This window comes from Phocoena sinus, chromosome 4, assembly GCF_008692025.1.
Source record: "Phocoena sinus isolate mPhoSin1 chromosome 4, mPhoSin1.pri, whole genome shotgun sequence".
Lineage (NCBI taxonomy): Eukaryota > Metazoa > Chordata > Mammalia > Artiodactyla > Phocoenidae > Phocoena > Phocoena sinus.
In genome coordinates this window covers 64,031,945-64,047,431 of record NC_045766.1, presented here as the reverse complement: position 1 = coordinate 64,047,431, position 15,487 = coordinate 64,031,945, and the positions used below count along the sequence as shown (strand labels likewise).

The 15,487-nt window shown below is 41.1% G+C and overlaps 1 protein-coding gene across 5 annotated transcripts in view; it reads right to left on the bottom strand.

Moving 5' to 3' along the window:
* ST6GAL1 (ST6 beta-galactoside alpha-2,6-sialyltransferase 1) overlaps window positions 1-15,487 on the bottom strand; it is a 148,815-nt gene that overhangs the window by 72,113 nt on the left and 61,215 nt on the right. The gene's annotated exons all lie outside the window — the stretch shown is intronic.

Here is a 15,487-nt window from a genome sequence, read left to right as displayed (position 1 = left end):
TCTGCGTCTTTATTCCTATCTTACCCCTAGGTTCTTCATGACATTTTTTTCCCTTAAATTCCATATATATGTGTTAGCATACGGTATTTGTCTTTTTCTTTCTGACTTACTTCACTCTGTATGACAGACTCTAGGTCTATCCATCTCATTACAAATAGCTCAATTTCATTTCTTTTTAAGGCTGAGTAATATTCCATTGTGTATATGTGCCACATCTTCTTTATCCATTCATCCGATGATGGGCGCTTAGGTTGTTTCCATGTCCTGGCTATTGTAAATAGAGCTGCAATGAACATTTTGGTACATGACTCTTTTTGAATTTTGGTTTTCTCAGGGTATATGCCAAGTAGTGGGATTGCTGGGTCATATGGTAATTCTATTTGTAGTTTTTTAAGGAACCTCCATACTGTTCTCCACAGTGGCTGAACCAATTCACATTCCCACCAGCAGTGCAAGAGTGTCCCCTTTTCTAAACACCCTCTCCAGCATTTATTGTTTCTAGATTTTTTGATGATGGCCATTCTGACTGGTGTGAGATGATATCTCATTGTAGTTTTGATTTGCATTTCTCTAATGATTAATGATGTTGAGCATTCTTTCATGTGTTTGTTGGCATTCTGTATATCTTCTTTGGAGAAATGTCTATTTAGGTCTTCTGCCCATTTTTGGATGGGGTTGTTTGTTTTTTTGTTATTGAGCTGCATGAGCTGCTTGTAAATTTTGGAGATTAATCCTTTGTCAGTTGCTTCATTTGCAAATGTTTTCTCCCATTCTGAGGGTTGTCTTTTGGTCTTGGTTATGGTTTCCTTTGCTGTGCAAAAGCTTTGAAGTTTCATTAGGTCCCATTTGTTTATTTTTGTTTTTATTTCCATTATTCTAGGAGGTGGGTCAGAAAGGATCTTGCTGTGATTTATGTCATAGAGTGTTCTTCCTATGTTTTCTTCTAAGAGTTTGATAGTTTCTGGCCTTACATTTAGGTCTTTAATCCATTTTGAGCTTATTTTTGTGTATGGTGTTAGGGAGTGATCTAATCTCATACTTTTACATGTACCTGTCCAGTTTTCCCAGCACCATTTATTGAAGAGGCTGTCCTTTCTCCACTGTACATTCCTGCCTCCTTTATCAAAGATAAGGTGTCCATATGTGCGTGGGTTTATCTCTGGGCTTTCTATCCTGTTCCACTGATCTATCTTTCTGTTTTTGTGCCAGTACCATACTGTCTTGATTACTGTTGCTTTGTAATATAGTCTGAAGTCAGGGAGCCTTATTCCTCCAGCTCCTTTTTTCGTTCTCAAGATTGCTTTGGCTATTCGGGGTCTTTTGTGTTTCCATACAAATTGCGAAATTTTTTGTTCTAGTTCTGTGAAAAATGCCAGTGGTAGTTTGATAGGGATTGCATTGAATCTGTAGATTGCTTTGGGTAGTAGAGTCATTTTCACAATGTTGATTCTTCCCATCCAAGAACATGGTATATCTCTCCATCTATTTGTATCATCTTTAATTTCTTTCATCAGTGTCTTATAATTTTCTGCATACAGGTCTTTCGTATCCTTAGGTAGGTTTATTCCTAGATATTTTATTCTTTTTGTTGCAATGGTAAATGGGAGTGTTTTCTTGATTTCACTTTCAGATTTTTCATCATTAGTATATAGGAATGCCAGAGATTTCTGTGCATTAATTTTGTATCCTGCTACTTTACCAAATTCATTGATTAGCTCTAGTAGTTTTCTGGTAGCATCTTTAGGATTCTCTATGTATAGTATCATGTCATCTGCAAACAGTGACAGCTTTACTTCTTCTTTTCCGATTTGGATTCCTTTTATTTCCTTTTCTTCTCTGATTGCTGTGGCTAAAACTTCCAAAACTATGTTGAATAAGAGTGGTGAGAGTGGGCAACCTTGTCTTGTTCCTGATCTTAGTGGAAATGCTTTCAGTTTTTCACCATTGAGGATGATGTTTGCTGTGGGCTTGTCATATATGGCTTTTATTATGTTGAGGAAAGTTCCCTCTATGCCTACTTTCTGCAGGGTTTTTATCATAAATGGGTGTTGAATTTTGTCGAAAGCTTTCTCTGCATCTATTGAGATGATCATATGGTTTTTCTCCTTCAATTTGTTAATATGGTTTATCACATTGATAGATTTGCGTATATTGAAGAATCCTTGCATTCCTGGAATAAACCCCACTTGATCATGGTGTATGATCCTTTTAATGTGCTGTTGGATTCTGTTTGCTAGTATTTTGTTGAGGATTTTTGCATCTATGTTCATCAGTGATATTGGCCTGTAGTTTTCTTTCTTTGTGACATCCTTGTCTGGTTTTGGTATCAAGGTGATGGTGGCTTCGTAGAAGGAATTTGGGAGTGTTCCTCCCTCTGCTATATTTTGGAAGAGTTTGAGAAGGATAGGTGTTAGCTCTTCTCTAAACGTTTGATAGAATTCACCTGTGAAGCCATCTGGTCCTGGGCTTTTGTTTGTTGGAAGGTTTTTAATCACAGTTTCAATTTCAGTGCTTGTGATTGGTCTGTTCATATTTTCTATTTCTTCCTGATTCAGTCTTGGCAGGTTGTGCATTTCTAAGAATTTGTCCATTTCTTCCAGATTGTCCATTTTATTGGCATAGAGTTGCTTGTAGTAATCTCTCATGATTTTTTTTATTTCTGCAGTGTCAGTTGTTACTTCTCCTTTTTCATTTCTAATTCTATTGATTTGAGTCTTCTCCCTTTTTTTCTTGATGAGTCTGGCTAGTGGTTTATCTATTTTGTTTATCTTCTCAAAGAACCAGCTTTTAGTTTTATTGATCTTTGCTATTGTTTCCTTCATTTCTTTTTCATTTATTTCTGATCTGATTTTTATGATTTCTTTCCTTCTGCTAGCTTTGGGGTTTTTTTGTTCTTCTTTCTCTAATTGCTTGAGGTGCAAGGTTAGGTTGTTTATTCGAGATGTTTCCTGCTTCTTAAGGTGGGCTTGTATTGCTATAAACTTCCCCCTTAGAACTGCTTTTGCTGCATCCCATAGGTTTTGGGTCGTTGTGTCTCCATTGTCATTTGTTTCTAGGTATTTTTTTATTTCCTCTTTGATTTCTTCAGTGATCACTTCATTATTAAGTAGTGTATTGTTTAGCCTCCATGTGTTTGTATTTTTTACAGATCTTTTCCTGTAATTGATATCTAGTCTCATGGCGTTGTGGTCGGAAAAGATACTTGATACAATTTCAGTTTTCTTAAATTTACCAAGGCTTGATTTGTGACCCAAGATATGATCTATCCTGGAGAATGTTCCATGAGCACTTGAGAAAAATGTGTATTCTGTTGTTTTTGGATGGAGTGTCCTATAAATATCAATTAAGTCCATCTTGTTTAATGTATCATTTAAAGCTTGTGTTTCCTTATTTATTTTCATTTTGGATGATCTGTCCATGGGTGAAAGTGGGGTGTTAAAGTCCCCTACTATGAATGTGTTACTGTTGATCTCCCCTTTTATGGTTGTTAGTATTTGCCTTATGTATTGAGGTGCTCCTATGTTGGGTGCATAAATATTTACAATTGTTATATCTTCTTCTTGGATCGATCCCTTGATCATTATGTAGTGTCCTTCTTTGTCCCTTTTAATAGTCCTTATTTTAAAGTCTATTTTGTCTGATATGAGAATTGCTACTCCAGCTTTCTTTTGGTTTCCATTTGCATGGAATATCTTTTTCCATCCCCTTACTTTCAGTCTGTATGTGTCTCTAGTTCTGAAGTGGGTCTCTTGTAGACAGCATATATAAGGGTCTTGTTTTTGTATCCATTCAGCCAATCTGTGTCTTTTGGTGGGAGCATTTAGTCCATTTACATTTAAGGTAATTATCGATATGTATGTTCCTATTTCCATTTTATATATTGTTTTGGGTTCGCTACTATAGGTCATTTCCTTCTCTTGTGTTTCGTGTCTAGAGAAGTTCCTTTAGCATTTGTTGTAAAGCTGGTTTGGTGGTGCTGAACTCTCTCAGCTTTTGCTTGTCTGTAAAGGTTTTAATTTCTCCATCAAATGTGAATGAGATCCTTGCTGGGTAGAGTAGTCTTGGTTGCAGGCTTTTCTCCTTCAGCACTTTCAGTATGTCCTGCCACTCCCTTCTGGCTTGTAGGGTTTCTGCTGAGAGATCAGCTGTTAACCTTATGGGGATTCCCTTGTGTGTTATTTGTTGTTTTTCCCTTGCTGCTTTTAATATGCTTTCTTTGTATTTAATTTTTGACAGTTTGATTAATATGTGTCTTGGCGTGTTTCTCCTTGTATTTATCCTGTATGGGACCCTCTGTGCTTCCTGGACTTGATTAACTATTTCCTTTCCCATATTAGGGAAGTTTTCAACTATAATCTCTTCAAATATTTTCTCAGTCCCTTTCTTTCTTTCTTCTTCTTCTGGAACCCCTATAATTCGAATGTTGGTGCGTTTCATGTTGTCCCAGAGGTCTCTGAGACTGTCCTCAGTTCTTTTCATTCTTTTTTCTTTATTCTGCTCTGCAGTAGTTATTTCCACTACTTTATCTTCCAGGTCACTTATCCGTTCTTCTGCCTCAGTTATTCTGCTATTGATCCTATCTAGAGTGATTTTAATTTCATTTATTGCATTGTTCATCGTTGCTTGTTTCATCTTTAGTTCTTGTAGGTCCTTGTTAACTGTTTCTTGCATTTTGTCCATTCTACTTCCAAGATTTCGGATTATCCTTACTATCATTATTCTGAATTCTTTTTCAGGTAGATTGCCTATTTCCTCTTCATTTGTTAGGTCTGGTGGGTTTTTATCTTGCTCCTTCATCTGCTGTGTGTTTTTCTGTCTTCTCATTTTGCTTATCTTACTGTGTTTGGGGTCTCCTTTTTGCAGGCTGCACTTTCGTAGTTCCCGTTGTTTTTGATGTCTGTCTCCAGTGGCTAAGGTTGTTTCAGTGGGTTGTGTAGGCTTCCTGGTGGAGGGGACTAGTGCCTGTGTTGTGCTGGATGAGGCTGGATCTTGTCTCTCTAGTGGGCAGGTTCACGTCTGGTGGTGTGTTTTGGGGTGTCTGTGGCCTTATTATGATTTTAGGCAGCCTCTCTGCTAATGGGTGGGGTTGTGTTCCTGTTTTGTTAGTTGTTTGGCATAGGTTGTCCAGCACTGTGGCTTGCTGGTCGTTGAGTGAAGCTGGGTGCTGGTGTTAAGATGGAAGTCTCTGGGATATTTCCACCGTTTAATATTATGTGGAGCTGGGAGGTCTCTTGTTGACCAGTGTCCTGAAGTTGGCTCTCCTACCTCAGAGGCAGAGCCCTGACTCCTGGCTGGAGCACCAAGAGCCTTTCATCCACACAGCTCAGAATAAAAGGGAGAAAAAGTAGGGAGAATTAGTAGAAGTATGAGTAAAGAAAGAAGAAAAGGAGGAAAGGAAGGAAGGAAGAAAGAAGCAAAGAAGGAAAGAAAGGAGAGGAAGGAAGGAAGGAGGGAAAGAAGGAAAAAAGACAGAAAGAAAGATGATACAGTAAAAATAAAATAAAGTATAATATAGTTATTGAATTAAAAAATATTTAGAAAAAAAAAAAAAAAGGGACGGATAGAACCTTAGGACAAATGTTGGAAGCAAAGCTATACAGAAAAAATCTTACACAAAAGCATACACATACACCTTCACAAAAAGAGGTAAAGGGGGAAAAATCATAAATCCTGCTCCCTGAGACCACCTCCTCAATTTGGGGTGATTCGTTGTCTAAAGGAGGGAAGGAAGGAAGGAAGGAAAGAAAGAACGAAGGTAAAGTATAATAAAGTTATTACAATTAAACTTAATTATTAAGAAAAAGAATTTTTAAAAAAAAGTCATGGACGGATAGAGCCCTAGGACAAATGGTGGAAGCAAGAGTATACAGACAGAATCTCACACAGAAGCATACACGTACACATTCACAAAAAGAGGAAAAGGGAAAAAAATCATAGATCTCGGTCCTAAATTCCACCTCTTCAATTTGGGATCATTCCTTGTCTATTCAGGTATTCCACAGATGCAGGGTATATCAAGTTGATTGTGGAGCTTTAATCCGCTGCTTCTGTGGCTGCTGGGAGAGATTTCCCTTTCTCTTCTTTGTTCTCACAGCTCACAGGAGCTCAGCTTTGGATTTGGCCCTGCCTCTGCGTGTAGGTCGCTGGAGGGCGTCTGTTTTTTCGCTCAGACAGGACGGGGTTAAAGGAGCCGCTAATTCGGGGCCTCCGGCTCACTCAGGCCGGGGGTTGGGGGATGGGGGTAGGAGGGGCACTACGTGCGGGGCGGGCCTGTGGCTCCAGAGGCAGCATGACGTTGCGGCAGAGGCCGGCGTGATGTTGCACCAGCCTGAGACCCGCCGTGCGTACTCCCGGGGAAGTTGTCCCTGGATCCCGGGAACCTGGCAGTGGCGGGCTGCACAGGCTCCGCGGAAGAGGGATGTGGAGAGTGACCTGTGCTCGCACACAGGCCCCTTGGTGGCGGCAGCAGCAGCCTTAGCGTCTCCCGCCCGTCTCTGGGGTCCGCGGTTTTAGCCGCGGCTCGCGCCCGTCTCTGGGGTTTGCGCTTTCAGCCGCAGCTCGCGCCCGTCTCGGGGGGCTCGCGCCCTCAGCCGCGGCTCGCGCCCGTCTCTGGGGTTCGCGCTTTTAGCCGCGGCTCGCGCCCGTCTCTGGAGTTCCTTTAAGCAGCGCTCTTAAACCCCTCTCCTCGCGCACCAGGAAACAAAGAGGGAAGAAAAAGTCTCTTGCCTCTTCGGCAGGTGCAGGCTTTTCCCCGAACTCCCTCCCGGCTAGTCGTGGTGCACTAACCCCTTCAGGCTATGTTCAAGCCGCCAACCCCAGTCCTCTCCCTGAGCTCCGTCCAAAACCAAAACCCGAGCCTCAGCTCGCAGCCCCGCCCGCCCCGGCGGGTGAGCAGACAAGCCTCTCGGGTTGGTGAGTGCCGGTCGGCACCGATCGTCTGTGCAGGAATCTCCCCGCTTTGCCCTCCGCACCCGTCGCTGTGCACTACTCCGCGGTCCCGAAACTCCCCCCTCTGCCTCCCGCAGTCTCCGCCCGCGGAGGGGCTTCCTAGTGTGTGGAAACTTTTCCTCCTTCACAGCTCCCTCCCACTGGTGCAGGTGCCGTCCTTATTCTTTTGTCTCTGTTTTTTCTTTTGCCCTACCCAGTTACGTGGGGAGTTTCTTGCCTTTTGGGAGGTCTGAGGTCTTCTGCCAGCCTTCAGTAGGAGTTCTGTAGGAGTTGTTCCACGTGTGGATGTATTTCTGGTGTATCCGTGGGGAGGAAGGCGATCTCCGCGTCTTACTCTTCCGCCATCTTCAAGGTCCCCCCCACTGTTCAAGTTTTGACTCCAGTATCTTATCTGCCTATTACTTTTCAAGTTCTCATGTAGTTGACTTTTGTATTCAGTCCAGTTTTTCATTATAAACAGTGGTAGACAGAGGTTGTAGTTGGATTATTTCACCTTGGCTGGTGCTATGTCCTTTGTTCTCAGCAATTTTTACTTCTCAAAATTTCACCCATCTCTCAAAGCTCCATTAAAATACCACTTCCTTCCAAGAAGCCATTCTTCTTCTCCCAGCTAGAAAAACTTCCTCCTTCCTCTGAATTAGGGAAGATTCAGATTTAGCAATATTGAGAATCAAGCTGACAGCCAAATCTTTTCATGACTATCTTTGTTCAAACATCTGGGTTCAAGGAATGAAATCAAACCTAGCCAAGAAGCATCATGGTGGTTAAGAGAGTGGACTTCACCTAAATTCCAGCTTTGCTAATTGCTGGATGTGGGACCATAAGCACATCACTTACTTCTATGTACTTCAGTTTCCTCATCTATGATATGGAAATAATAATAATTACCACATAGAATTGTTGTGAACATTGAGTTAATAGTTGTAAAGCACCTAGAGAAATTCCATGTTGTAAGTGTAAGTGATTATTATCAATCTCTCACAGTTACCATAACTTTACTCTGCAGATGAGAGAACCCTGCAGAGGGAAGAGGAAAGAACAGACAGTGCTTGCTCTATTCCCAACTCTCACTATGTCCTGAAAGTGACTATAATTTTTGCTTTAGTAAATACTTGTAAGAGCCCAATTTGCGTATCTGTGTGGATCTTCTGAGAAGCATGTGGCAGAGTGGGAAGATAACTGCATGAGATGCATTGGGAGATTTGGCTTCCAGGACCGGGTCTCCTTTGGGTCTGTGTTTTCTATTGTAAACCATGACTGTATAAGATAGGCTGGTCTACCTCCACATAGCTGATAGCGATCTTCGTAAAAGGCAAATGGTACAGGGTCATTTCTCAGTTTACCATGCAATGTCTTCCTGAAACACACAGAATCAATTCCAAATTCCTTAAGCTGTCCCGTAGACCTTTCGTGCTTTCTGCTGCTATCTGTAACCTCATCAATGGCCACTCCTCCACAGCCCACACATTCTAGCTGCACTGACCTAACTAAGACTCACCCAGCCCACCTCACCAATTCCCACGTGCACCAATGCCCTCATCCTTGAGCTCAAATATCTCTCCTTACCATCTTGTCAACACATAAATGCCTCCTCTTCCACGCAAACTGCTCAAGGATGTCTCTGAGGCTCTCCTGGACCCTCCAGGACCCTGTTTGGTCAGTCCCTCCCTCTCCTTTGTGTCCCATAGCTCTCTATAAACACCCTAGTACCACTTTGGGGTGGATCGTAATCACTTATTTTACAGTCCTTCTCTCCTACACTATAGCAGTGTTTTTCAAAATACATATTATTTTACATTAATGAGTCTCAAAACCAATTTAAAACATCACTACCAGCTTTTTAAAAATAGAGTAAACTAGATTTGAAAGTATCAGAATTCACTGCATGTAATAACTGTGCTTCATGAAACTTTTGTCTGAAATAGATCATTAGAAAGATGGATATGGATGGATGACAGATAATGAACTCCCATGGACCCATGACTCAGATTCAATAATTATCAACTATGGCCAATCTTATTTTGTTTATATTTCTACCCATTCCTACCCCCTAGATTATTTTTAAACAAACCCCAAATAACACGGCATTCATTTGTAAATATTTCAGTATATATTTCTAAAAGATAAAGACTTTTGGGACTTCCCTGGTGGTCCAGTGGTAAAGAATCCGCCTTCCAAGGCAGGGGACGTGGGTTTGGTCCCTGGTCAGGGAACTAAGATCCCAAATGCTGTCAGGCAGCTAAGCCCGCACACCACAGCTACTGAGCTCGCGTGCCTCAACTAGAGAGCCCGTGTGCTGCAAACTACAGAGCCCACATGCCCTGGAGCCTGCGCGCCACAACTAGAGAGAAGCCTGCACGCCACAACAAAGAGCCCGCGCACCGCAACGAAGAGCTGGCGTGCTGCTACGAAAGATCCCGCGTGCCTCAACGAAGATCCCATGTGCTGCAACTAAGACCCAATGCAGCCAAAAATAAATAAAATAAATAAGTAAATATTTTTTAAAAAATAAAGTTTTGTTTTTTTTAAATAACTATAATAACATAAACTACGTTCCTTATTGTTGGTGACAGTCCAGAAAGTTTGTAAGACTTTAAGTTCCCGGGGGAAATGCCCCCTCATTTATCTCTGCACTCACAGGGCCTGGCGCTTACTACAGAGGAAAGAGGAGGAGGGAGAAAGGAAGGAAACTGGAAAGGTTGTAAAAGGAAAATTAAAGGAAGAGAGTCTCTTCCCTTTTAGCGAATTCCCTTTTAGTGAATCAACTTCTGCTGAACTTCTCAAAAGGAAAAAACCAAAATACTCACTAAATTAGGCTCCTCGACATTAATTAATTCCTGAATAATTAAGGCTTCTGTGTTTGCTGTTTTCTCTCTGGGATGTCACACGTGACCGTGCAAGGTGTGCACTGCATACAGCCCTCACATTCTAGCTGCACTGGTGGAAGGGCATCTTTCCCAATAGACAAAAAAGTGCTCTATGGGCTGACGGTGACCCTGTCCTCCCTCCGTGATCTAGTGGTTTATAGTTGCCTTGGTCCGCTTTTCTCCCTCTGCTGAATTCTTCCCTGCCTTCTACGCTGTCCACAGAGGCCACAGGCAGAAGAGTCTCCATAAAGCCAGAGGCCTTTGCAGTGTGTTCTCAATAAAAGGTCACCTTTATATAGAATGACTTTAGTATCAGGAGCAGGACCTCTCTCTTAGGAAAGTCCTGAGTTCCGGGGCTGGCACTGTCACTTGTCAGTCACAGGACCTTTAGATAATATCCCTGAGGCCAAATTTTCTTATATGAAAATAGGAATAATAATAGCTCCCCTGTCTCTTTCTGAGAGCCCTCGTGAGGCCCAAAGGAAGGAAATGCTTTGGAAATGGTAAAGTAGCACAGAGATGAATAGGATATTTTAGTGATGATTTATGGTTACATCCAGAATGACAGCTCCTAAACATCACCGCTGTCTGACAAATGGGGAATTATGTTTCTTGCAAAAATTCTGTATTATTTAAAAGTACGAGTACACAAAAAATTGGAAAATATATCTTACATACAATTTATAATAACAAAACATCGAATGCCAAGAAGCAAATGAAATTAAAGATAGACAACTTCTTACTGAAAACTACAAACCTTACTGATAGAAATTAAGGATGACCTAAAGAAATGGGAACATATACCATGGTTATGAATTGGAAGGTTCAGTTTTGTTAAAATGTTCATTTTCCCCCAAATAGATTGTGATGGTTAATTTTATGTGTTAACTGGGCCACGGGTGCCCAGATATTTATTTGGTCAAACATTATTCCGGGTATGTCTGTAAGGGTGTTAATAAGATCAACGCACACATATCCTATCAGTTCTGTTTCTCTGGAGAACCCTATTACGTTGACCTATAGCTTCAGTGCATTTTCAATCAAAATCCCAACAGGCATTTTGTAGAAATTAACAAGCTAACTATAAAATTTATAAGAAAACTCAAAGGACCCAGAAGAGCAAAGGCAATCTGAGAAGAACAAAGTTAAAAGACTTAAATTACCAGACTTGTTATAAAACCACAGTAATCAAGACAATGATGTAAGGACAAATAGATCAATGAAAAAGACAAGAATCTGGAAATACCAGTAACTTAAGTTTTTACAGTAACTTAATTTTTTTATCGTGGTATCAGTGAAATTCAATGGAGGAAAGAAAGGTCTTCTTAATAAATTGTTCTGGAGTGTCTGGACATCTATATAGGGGAAAAAAAAGAATCTTGAACTGTCCTTCACCCTATTAATTTGAAGTGGATCCTAGACCTATATGTGAAAATTCAAACTATAAAGAAACTATATATTTTCTTTATATAGTTTATATAAAGAACTATATATATATATATATATATATATATATATATATAAAGAACTATATATTTTTCTAGAAGAAAATATAGGAGAATACCTTCATGATCTTGAGGTAGGCAAAGATTTCCTAAACCAGACACAAAAGCATTAATAATAAAAGGGAGAATAATAAGAACTTCAACACATTTAAAGGCCAAGTTATTTAAAAGTGGCCCTGACAACTAATTTTGGTTTTCAGTGTAAGAAAGACTTAAGATCCAGGCCTGGAAACAACTGTCCCAGGATAAATACATGCAACCAAGATGTTTCGGGACCTCACACAAGGGGAAAAGCTTTGTATCTCACCAATATGGTAGGCCCAGGGTTAGGAAGCATTTATGAGAACAAGGTTTTCGTCACTGGGAGATCAGAGTATCACTAGGAGATAGACTCACTCAGACTACCGAACTATATGATTCCAACCCACAGTCCAAAATTCACTCAGGCAAAGAAGAGAGCAGGTTGGACTGGAGTCGACACACTGATGGCATGAAACAGAAGGAAATTTAAACGCATCTGATCAAACTCTCCCCATCCTATTTTCATAGGTGGAAAAACTGAGGCCCACTGCTACAGAGTATTGGTTTGTGACAAAGCTAAAGTGGAACTCAGATTTCTTGGCTTCCTGACAAATTCTCCTTCTACCACTGAGTCTGTGTCATGCTGCTGGCTTCAGGGTCTGGCCAGGCTTCTCTGAAGTTGTAGGGGACTCACACTGGTCCTACAATTGTGAGCACCTGAGCCAGTATTTGTGAAGCTCTCAGTATACTGTCACCATATAGTAGGTGCTCAGTAAAGAATACTGTTACTAGGTTAGATTTGACTTCCCAGATGAGCAGTGACAAAGCAGAAGGCCCTGAAGCCAACATTTGAATAGCAAAGGCTCATTTCATACCAAGACTATTCCTCCACCTACCTAGCACCCCACGCCACCAGTTACTACCATCCAAGGAAAGCCAGGGAGGCCCTGGCCCTTCTCAAACCCACAGGGCATGAGGATTAAAGAAGGAAACATTCCTCCTTTCTGCTGGTGTGCCTGGAGTCCAGATTTTGCCCCCAAAACGGAAGGATATAAATTGGACAGGAACACACCACAGAACTAGCCTCACCCCAAATCCTTGGCAAGGGTGGATGGAGCAGATGGGAGTTGGCGAGATGTTGAAAGAGAGAAGCTGCTTAGGAGTGAGAAACAGCTGGGATTAGGGAACACTGATGCCTCACAGGGTCCAGGAAAGTGTAGGCAAGGGAAAAGTCCTTTGCATTTTCCAAATGTAAATATCACTGCGTTCCTTTTCCTCAGCCCACTTGCCTCACTTTGCAGGTGCACCTGTCATTACTCTACACACACCTTCTAACTTCACAGGCAGATTTTTGCAGTTTCTCCACTTAGCCAACATATACTTATAGAGTGCTATGCTGGTCAGGCCCGGCTAGGCAATGAGAAGGCAGGGGTGACTGCGGAGGGAGAGAGACAGGGAAGAAGGAATGACAGCCGCAGAGCATGTGCCACACGGAGAAGCCAGCCACCCAGTCTGGATGGTTCGAGGAGCCTGGGGATCACCTCCCATGTTTGATCTCAACTCAGACATGAAGAGGAGGAGGAATTGGGACAGACAAGAGGAAGGCGAACGGGATGAGCTGTGTTCAAGTACCTCCTTGGTCATTTTTTTGCATTTCCCTAAGACTGGGTTTTTACCTTATCATTTAGACAGACTTGATTTGTGTTGCATGCGCATAAAGAAACACTTGATACCTTCCATAAACCTGACAGTTTCCTTTGATGCCAACTGTCGGGGAAAGCCACAAAATTAACAAGCATATGAAGTATCATCCTCCTCTGTGAAATTATGCTCTCGCTAACCTTAAAAACAAGATTTCATTGAAACCTGTTAAAAGCTTCAGGGACATGAAACTGTTTGCCTCCCATTTGTTTCAGGATGGCCCCAAACCTACAACGTGGACAATAAAAATACACTGTAACCACACATATGTCAAAATCTGAGCTAATTACAATGGAACTGCTGCTTAGACCAATGTAAGGACAGAAAATAAAACTAAAAAGCAATGCCTTTCTTAATATTACATTCACGGAGGGCCTCTTTGTGCAGGACTCTGCTAAATGCTCTCTATACATTATCTCACTAAAATCCCCTGTTATCTCTGTGAGGCTGTTGTTAAATAATCCCATTTTACAGATGAGGAAGCTCAAGGCCAGAAATATTAAGTAACTTGCCTGAAGAAGGCATCTAGAATGTGTTGAAACTGAGATTCAAACCCACATTTACAACATTTTATTGAGTACTAATTATGTCAGACCCTGTTCTTAGTACTTTTCGAGTACTGACACATTTAATCCTTTCAGCAAATTTATAGGGAACTACCACTGTTGTCCCCTTTAGATGAAAGGGAGATTAAATAATGTGCCCAGTGTCACACATCTTCCTGACTCCAAAGCCTGTGATAGATCCATGTGCAATCCGGCATGTGGAAGAAAACAGGAAGGTCATCCCTTTCCCACAGGCTCTATGCGGTTCAGACTGGAGCTTTGTGCTTTTTGCAGCTGTGAGAGGTTGAGGCTGAGCCTTGGCGAAGTGCCGTGTCCGGACTTAAAGGCTGTGGGTATCTGGGGTTGGCCCTCACCATCAGTCTGCAAAAAAAGCTGTTTAACCAACCTTCCTCCAAGGAAGCACCCTGCACGGATGGTAGCCTCACCTATTCCTCTGGTCAGTTACATCAGTGGTGTTCTAAGAAGCATGTGGGGAAGAACACACAAACACTTGACACATTTTGACCTTTGTGAAATTTAGCAAAACTTTAGGTAAATTTTCATACCCAGTGCTGGTAGTTTTGTGGCAAGACTGGTGAGCTCACACGTCACTTGTTGCTGAGAAAACAGAATTTTATGCTGTACATCTTAAACTTACACAATGCTGTATGCCAGTTACATTTCAAATAAAACTGGGGAGTGGCAGGAGGAACAGAAACAACACTTCAAGAAAACAGAAGTAATATGCCAGAAGAACCAATACATTTTAAAATGTTTGTAAGCCTTCTGGCTTAGAATTCAAAGGCTGGATAATTTCTTATTAAGAAATAGTTTTAAAGTTGTAATTATATCTATATTTATAAATAACATATAGTGACAACTATAAATTTATAATTTCACAATCTAATTATAAAAGATATAAAAGAAAATAAGCATGAGGCTTCAGGCAGTAGCATCAAATACAATCTCAAGATACTTTGAAACAACCCAAATATCTAGCCACAGGAATAAGCCAACTGTGATATAGAATTTAGTCATATTCTCTGACATTAACATACTACATGCCTTATAAAGATGGGAAAATGTTTATGATAACAGGAGCAATAAAATAAACTTTGTCCATGTTAAAATTATATTAAAAAATTATTTTTTTTTCACAAAAGGACAGTGATTGCAAGGGAACACTGTAAAATGAACAGCAATGTGTCGGGATGCCAGGATTTTCAAAGTGTGTCTTTACTGCTGTTGTAATGTTTATGAATAAAACAAGAAAAACAAACTTAGAACCAACTTGGCTGCCCACAGAAGCCCGTGGCCCTCCCCATTCAGTTTCTCCTGCATTAGGATATGGTAGTCTTCCTGGAAAAAGATAAAACCGGGCCTTCTCCACAGGATCTTCTGCTTTAGCACAGAGGAGGGCAAATACATTTACAGTAAGGCCCCTACACACAAACCTACAAGTTGCAAACTTTCAGTGATGCGAATGTGCGTTTGCATGTCCAATCATGTACGTTAGTTCATGTGTCTGGCGTAGTGTCACGTGTGTGCATCCTCTACAAGTGGTTGTGCTTTTGTGTTCTTTACAGTACTGTATACGGTACAGTAGTAGAGTATCTTTATTTGAAGTCCAGGACGTCTGGAAGCAAGTGTAAAAGCAGCAGAGATGTGGCTGCTACTGCTGAGAAGCACCGGCTGTTGTACGGTACTGTACTTTTCAAGGTACTGTACTGAAGACTAAAAATGTTTTCTTTGTTTTTTGTGTTTGTTTGCTTTTTATGTATCATTTGTGTTAAAACTATTATAAACCTATTACAGTACAGTACTATATAGCTGACTGTGTTAGTTGGGTACCTAGGCTGACTTTGTTGGACTTAAGAACCAACTGGACTCACGAACGTGC